Here is an 8377-nt window from a genome sequence, read left to right as displayed (position 1 = left end):
TTCCACCTTGTGGTTTTTCTCATTACAGTGTTGCAAGAACACCTGCACTTGGCTGACTTTCTCTTCTCCTAAAGATACAGGATCAGTCTCAGACCAGGAACCTGGCAACTGTTGCGCTGTGTGTAGTTGTGTTGCTTAATTTCGTTTAAAAGCAGCACCACAGCAGCAGAGAGTAACAGCAAATGTTGAAATGCGAGTGTGCCAGCGTGTGCGTGCGTTTGCCTAAGAAAGCAGGCTTTTACCCTGCATCAGCATCACTGAGACTGGAGACTTAGTAAAATAAGAAAAGCTACTTTATTTAGAGAAATACATAGTATTTCTACTGATTAGATTGTCCTTAAAGCTTGGAACATATAAACATTCCTTCAACTCTATCTTTCTTTCCAAATGTCCCACTTTACCCAATAACTGGACATTTCCTCTTCCTTCAGAAAAAATTTCCTCTCCAGACGCTGTCAGTATCTTTTGCCTGTGACTTTCAATAATTGTAAACAGGTTCCTGTAATTCATTACATGTGAGGTAGATCAATTAAAAACCTGCTTTTATAGTCACTCTTGCTTGGATAAGACACATAGGTAAAAAATTATTTATTTAATTAAGCTTATATACCGCCCGACTAGCAACAGCTCTCTGGGCGGTGAACATTAAAAATACAATAAAAATAACACAAAACTGTACACAAAACTGTACAGTCTAAAATCAAAATATAATAATTTACAATTAACAGGAATTAAAATGCCTCAGAGAAGAGAAAGGTTTTAACCTGGCGCCGAAAAGATGATAGTGTCGGCGCCAGGCGCACCTCCTCGGGAAGACCATTCCATAGTTCGGGGGCCACCACTGAGAAGGCCCTAGATCTTGTCACCGTCCTCCGAGCCTCCCTATGAGACGGAACTCGGAGGAGGGCCTTCGATGTGGAGCGTAGTGTACGAGCAGGTTCATATCGGGAGAGGCATTCCGATAGGTATTGTGGTCCCGTGCTGTATAGGGCTTTATAGGTCAAAACCAACACTTTGAATCTAGCCCGGAAGCATATTGGCAGCCAGTGCAAGCGAGCCAGAACAGGTGTTATGTGTTCCGACCGCCTGGTCCCCGTTATTAATCTGGCCGCCGCATTTTGGACAAGCTGTAGTTTCTGAACTGTCTTCAAAGGCAGCCCTACGTAGAGCGCATTGCAGTAGTCCAGTCGTGAGGTTACCAGAGCATGTACGACTGATGTTAGGTCCTCCCTGCTCAGATAGGGACGTAGCTGGGCTACCAGCCGAAGCTGGTAGAAAGCATTCCGTGCCACCGATGCCACTTGGGCCTCAAGTGACAGGGAAGGATCTAAAAGAACCCCCAGACTACGAACCCGGTCCTTTAGGGGGAGTGTAACCCCATCCAGGACAGGGTGTATATCCACCATCCAATCCGGGAAACCGTTCACCAGCAGTATCTCAGTCTTGTCTGGATTGAGCCTCAGTTTGTTAGCTCTCATCCAATCCATTATCGCAGTCAGGCAATGGTTCAGCACATCGACAGCCTCACCTGAGGAGGATGAGGAGAAATAGAGCTGCGTGTCATCAGCGTACTGGTGGCAACGCACTCCATAACTTCTGATGTCCGCACTCAACGGCTTCATATAGATGTTGAAAAGCATGGGAGACAGAACCGAACCCTGCGGGACTCCACATTGCAGAGCCCACAGTGTCGAGCAATGTTCCCCAAGCACAACCCTCTGGAGACGACCCGCTAAGTAGGAGCGGAACCACTGCCAAACAGTACTCCCAACTCCGCAAGCCTCTCCAGAAGGATACCAAGGTCGATGGTATCAAAAGCCGCTGAGAGATCAAGGAGGATCAACAGAGTTACACTCCCTCCGTCCCTCTCCCGACATAGGTCATCATACAGGGCGACCAAGGCTGTCTCAGTGCCGAAACCGGGCCTGAACCCCGATTGAAATGGATCTAGATAATCGGTTTCATCCAATAGCGCCTGGAGCTGGTCAGCAACCACACGTTCCAGGATCTTGCCCAGGAACGGAACATTGGCTACTGGTCTGTAGCTGCTGACATCCTCTGGGTCCAAGGAAGGTTTTTTCAGGAGTGGTCTCACTGCCGCCTCTTTCAGACAGCCAGGGACCACTCCCTCTCGTAAAGAGGCATTAATCACTTCCTTGGCCCAGCCAACTGTTCCTTCCTTGCTAGTTTTAATTAGCCAAGAGGGGCAAGGATCCAGTACCGAAGTGGTCGCACGAACCTGTCCAAGCACCTTGTCCACGTCCTCGAGCTGAACCAACTGAAACTCATCCAACAAAACATGACAAGACTGTGCTCTGGACACCTCAGTAGGATTAACTGCTATTAAATAGGAGTCTAAGTCCCGGTGAATGCATGAGATCTTATGCTGGAAGTGTTCAGCAAATTTATTACATCGAGCTACCGATGTATCTACCGTATCTTGTAGGCCAGGATGAAGTAGGCCACGAACCACTTTAAAAAGCTCCCGTGGGCGTGAGAGAATCTTCTGTTCGCGGGTTTCTTTGCCTTTGTTTATCTGGTATCTGTCTGGGGACTTCCCTTTTGAAGTCAGGCTTCTGTTTAAAGTCAGCCTTTGCTCTCGTCTGCCCCCTATCACAATTTCTTTGAAAATGGTTTTGAGAGCCACATTTGAAACACAGATCTTCTCCTTTGTGGATTGAGGTGACTCATTCTTTTGTCCCTTTTTTGTCTGCCTCTAGCAAGGTTTGCTTCCTGTTGTTCTGACACAGCCTCCAGTTCCCACCTTTCTTTAAAATCTTGATCTTTCAAGTACAATATAAGCTGACTTAAACTTTGTTCAGAATTCTCCAGTACACAGCAAATTAATTTATGATCCTGATTAAGAGAGCTTAAAAGCAAAGCCTTTTTCATATCCTCTTCTAAAAATTTTCCACACCTTTCCAGTCTAGCAAGAAGGCTTGTAAAATTCTCTAAGTGTTTACATAGACTGCCCCTTTAATTAGTTTCTTTCAGAGAAAGCAACTCCTTGTACAGATATAAGATGTGGCTTTTTGTCTTTTTGTCATAGACTCCCTGCAGTTTTTCATAAAATTCCTTTATAGTGTTGCAGCCTGTACAAATATTCAGAGCTTCATCTGATAGAGCAGATATAAGCAGAGATTTTACTTTTGCATTCTTACATGTCCATGCAGCCCTTGTGTTTGCATCCTCAGCCGAGGGTTCACGATCAGTCAGTATTCCTTCCAACTCTTCTCCTTCAAGCAGGGCTCTGAATCTTAAATCCCATAGTTCGAAGTTATCGTTTTCAAGCCTTGGAACACGTCTCTCCAGCAAAGTTACTTCAGTCATCTTTTCTATCTCTGTTCTGCTTTTCTTTCTAACTTAAAGTCTCCCTTGTAAATTACACACAAGCACTTTTAGCTTTAGCTACAACTTGCATTCAACTTACTTTGCTGGGCCCATAACCCTTGTTGCGCTGTGTGTAGTTGTGTTGCTTAATTTCGTTTAAAAGCAGCACCACAGCAGCAGAGAGTAACAGCAGATGTTGAAATGCGAGTGTGCCAGCGTGTGCGTGTGTTTGCCTAAGAAAGCAGGCTTTTACCCTGCATCAGCATCACTGAGACAGGAGACTTAGTAAAATAAGAAAAGCTACTTTATTTATAGAAATACATAGTAGATAGAAAAGGCAAACCTACTTCTAACTAACTAGCTAAGTTGGAGGCATAACTCCCAGGTGTAGGAGTCAGCTCCATGCTCAGAGAGAGAGCAGAGACAAAGGGATGTCTCCTCTCTCCTGGTCAGCCGGAGGACAAAGGAATGGAAAGGGCAGAAGGAGGAGGGGCAGGTAAGCTTCCCTAAAGGCATCACAGTCTAGCGACAGCAGGAACTCAGTCAGAGCATCACAGGTAAAAGGTAAACAAAGCCTATTCATCTGGAGGACCCTAGCTCTATCTTCCTTCTGGAGCTTAAACAAAAGAACAAAACAGGAGTTGCTCTTGCCCCACTTCCAACAGCAACCCTAGTCAAAGCCTTCTTTCAAGCACTGTTCAAATGCTGTTCAAATGCCTAGGGCTTTGCTTCTAGGAAATGAAAAGAAGTGACAAATATTCTGCCCAAGCCACAAATCATCTCATGGTGAAACTGTTCCTGGAGTGTACCACTTCAGATTTGGGCTGAGCTGAAAGTTCTTTTAAAACAACTTTTTTTTGCCCCAAATTTGGGGGCACTGGTGGGAGTGAACCAAAGTTTTCCTTCAAAGCACATATCCCCAGGTTACCCTTTCCCACTGCCATAACCTGTTTTAGGGTTCTGGGAGGGATGGTGCTTTCGAAAATCTCTGCATCTAGCAGTCACTATTTTTTCCTCCCAGGACCTCTTGGAGTGAGGGCAGAAAGCTCGGTTGTCCCCCTAACTGGCTTCATCGCAATGCTGTGTCATCTCTTAGTGCCACTATGTAGCCAGTCAAGTGCGGCATATGAAAAAGGTGGGGAGGAACATGAGCTCAGTCCTACCAGGCTGCAGGTGGGGAATCACGTTGTGGGATGCATAATGTAACACCCTTCAGTGTAGCTTTCAGGACAATTTACACAAACCTGATAATACATATATCAAATATGACAAACAATATGTGAAAAGAGAAAGATATATTAAAATACACTGAAAAGCCTGGGAGAGTAAAAAAAAATCTTGACCTTGCACCAAAGGAATAACAATGCTGCTCCCAGGTAGGCCTCTCTGGACAGGAAATTCCATAAATGGGGCATCACCACTGAGAAGGCTCTCTCGTTTTAGTTGCCACTGCCTTGCAGGCGGGTCAGAGGAGACATGATAGAAGTGTATAAAATTATGCATGGCACTGAGAAAGTGGAGAGAGAAAAGTTCTTCTCCCTCTCTCATAATACTAGAACTCGTGGACATTCAAAGAAGCTGAATGTTGGAAGATTCAGGACAGACAAAAGGAAGTACTTCTTTACTCAGCGCATAGTTAAACTATGGCATTTGCTCCCACAAGATGCAGTAATGGCCAGCAGCTTGGATGGCTTTAAAAGAAGATTAGACAAATTCATGGAGGACAGGGCTATCAATGGCTACTAGCCATGATGGCTGTGCTCTGCCACCCTAATCAGAGGCAGCATGCTTCTGAAAACCAGTTGCCGGAAGCCTCAGGAGGGGAGAGTGTTCTTGCACTCGGGTCCTGCTTGTGGGCTTCCCCCAGGCACCTGGTTGGCCACTGTGAGAACAGGATGCTGGACTAGATGGGCCACTGGCCTGATCCAGCAGGCTCTTCTTATGCTTGCACATAGAGAATTCTGTGTCAGGGGAAAGGGTTCTAGCTTATTCCCCTCCCCCCCATATACTAGTTTGGTTTGTGTGTGCTAACATAAAACACCTACATCTGCATTCAGAAGCAGTGCCATCCATAGGCAGTTTTTACCTCAGAATCTGCTGCTTGTGTAGAAAAGGCTCTTGGGAACATCCTGTAAAAGTTTCATTTCACACATGCCTACGCCTTCACATGTGCTTTGAATGGCCCTGGGTGTCCCAAGTATTTCATATTCCCTTTTCACACTTCTAGGAAGCAAACTACATTTTACATGTAGAAAAGCACATATAACTGTTCTTTCTTTTCTTTTAAATGTCAAACAAACTTACAAGGCTGAAATTTTGCATGCAGTAGTGCAGACGGGATGCTTAAGCCTCTCCCCAGGAGAGGTTTTTCTCCACCCCATCCTCTGGCTCAGCCTCCTAAGGTTGCTTTTCATTATAAAAATGGGATTTCCTCTCTTTTCCTGCCCTTCTCCCTTTCCCTTCCCCCACCACATCTTGTACAGTGGGGCAAATCATGCATCTCTGCTGTGGGAAGGTGTATGTACTCCCATTGTGCCATCTCCCTATGGATTTCTCCCTCTGTACAAGATCCCCAGAAGCATGTGCTGCCATGAATATGGCTCTAATTATCAGGACACAGAGTACATCCAGACACAGTGTGACTATTCACAGGCTGATTAATTCAGTCCAATGATGCTTCTTTGGAAGGCAAACTCAGTGCCAGCTGCCAGTAACACTCAAGTTAGGCTTGGCTCCGAGCCTGTTGAAGTATAATGCAGATGGTGTTAAGCATACAAGGTCCTTGGCAAAATAATAGCCATCTTCCATAACTGTGAGCCTTTGCTGCTGGTTTAGATACAGTATACTCAATCTAGAACTCCTGGGGGTATTTGGAATCCAAATCTAAATCCATGTTCTACATTCAGCATTTATTTCATTTGTTGGCTCAATTGAATCAAAACCTGAGACATAATGTCCCCAAACCGTTTTATTGGGCTTCAGCTGTACACTTTGAAATACATCTGTGGTTCTGAAATATCTGATGGAATGTTTCCCACATGTTCAGTGTTGCTCATTTTCAAGCTGTTCAGCATAGCTTAATTGCAGCCAGGACTGAGGCTGGAACTACACATGATGCTCAGCTGTGTGATTGTTCCCCCTCCCCCCCATATATATACTGTATATATTTTCCAAATGCAAAGCAATTTTGGAGACTGTGATAGATAGTGGGAAGAGTAACGGGGGGGGGTTCTTAGCTCTTTCTCCTTTGGCCATTTCCTCTTAAAAATTGCCCCCAACAAAACTGCTTTTCCACCTGAGATACTGGCAAAGATACTGAATGGATACGCAATTGTGGCAACCCATTTGCACAATTGCCAGTCTGCAGGTGGGAGCCCCATTCTAGCACAGCATAGTGGCTGAATCCAACAGGTGTCTTGCGCATGCAACAGGTGTGCAACCTCTAGTGCAACTGCTGTTGTTGCCATCTGTGACAGTGAAGCTTTGCATGCTACCACTTGCACAACTACTTGCATGACAACCTCAATTCTCAAACTTCTTGCATTAATATTATGTTAGATGTCACCCACTAGGTTTCTGAATTTGTCATCCCACAGGTGAAGAAGCAGCTAGGAGAAGAATTTTGAGTAAGAAAATCCAGAGCTTGGAAGTAATTAGTTATAAAAAACTATCATTACTTTGGGGCATTACTTGGAGGGGGGAGCAGGGGAAGTCTTCTGCTCCTCTGATTTGTGGATGAAAGTCATGTGCCTCAAACTGGGCTTCTGTGCAGCATTGCTCTTCCCTCATGCTCTGTGGGTGGGTAGGAGGCGACAAGGGAGGAGGTAGGGGTGGAGTGGAGAAAACAATTGTTTAAAAATGGATGGTGGTGAAGAATGGAGTGGAGGGAGAAAGGAGCAGGAGGGCAAGAACATGGATAAAGGAGGAGAAGGTGGCAGTAGCAGAATGGAGATAAAGAACTGTGGAGGTGAAAGATGACATGTGTGTGTGTGTGTGTGTGTATGAATACTGTGTTTGCACTTGGCACACAAAGCGGCCTCCGCTGCCCTCCCTGGCTACTTTGCTGTGTTTGCAGTGTTTTAACTTTTTTGCATCTCAGGGGAAAATGTTTGCTTGGGTGGGTGTCCCTTAGTTGGTGGCAGGGCAGGGTCCGGAGGTGGTTGAGTGAGAGAGATTGTGCTTGCTGGCTGATCATGCACTCGGTTTGTGTGTGGGGGGGGAGTTGCACTTGATTTGACGTGCTAAAATCTGAGTAGTGGCCTCTGCTTCCCTCCCCACCTCCCTTACCCGTGGAGACACCACCACTGCTATGTTATGGATAAAAAGAATTATTCTACTACCTCTGTGTGTGTGTGTGTTTTAATGTTGTTTTAGGTAATTTAGGCGTGCAGCAGCCAAGGCCAGCACTTAGTAGGCACTCTAGTTTTTTCTTTCAATAACTTGAGTGTAATTGTAATGATTACTTTTGAGTGACAGTAAAGTAATCAATTCCTTTCAGAGCAATTGTATTTGTAATGGTAATTTATTCCCTTTTGGGGCCATGTAACAGTAATTGTAATTTATTCCTTTTTAAAAGTAATCTTCCAAGCTCTGAGAAAATAAAATGGAGGCAAAAGGGCTAGCAACATGCACTTTTCAAAACATGAAAGTTGAGATGCCCAGAAAGAGTCTAGATTCTTTGCAGGATCCCTGGTTCTGCCATTCTGACGGCTACTTATCCCCATCATGGCACAGAGATCCCTCTATGCAACAGTGCTACCAGTTACTCTTATATTCTTTGGGCTGGAGAAGCAGCCATGTCCTTGTGGGTTTCTAAAAAATGAGAGCCTCTGTGCTGTTTTCAGCTCACCGAACAACTGCGTGTTGCATATACGCAGTGACAGAGAAGCTGCCTTTAAAGCAGAGCTTGGAAAAGTTACTTTTTTGAACTACAACTCCCATGAGCCCCAGCCAGCATGGCCACTGGATTGGGCTGATAGGAGTTGTAGTTCAAAAAAGTAACTTTTCCAAGCTCTGCTTTAAAGATATGCTGGGGATTGTTCCAAAA

Source organism: Rhineura floridana, chromosome 2, assembly GCF_030035675.1.
Source record: "Rhineura floridana isolate rRhiFlo1 chromosome 2, rRhiFlo1.hap2, whole genome shotgun sequence".
Lineage (NCBI taxonomy): Eukaryota > Metazoa > Chordata > Lepidosauria > Squamata > Rhineuridae > Rhineura > Rhineura floridana.
This window is presented reverse-complemented; position numbering follows the sequence as displayed.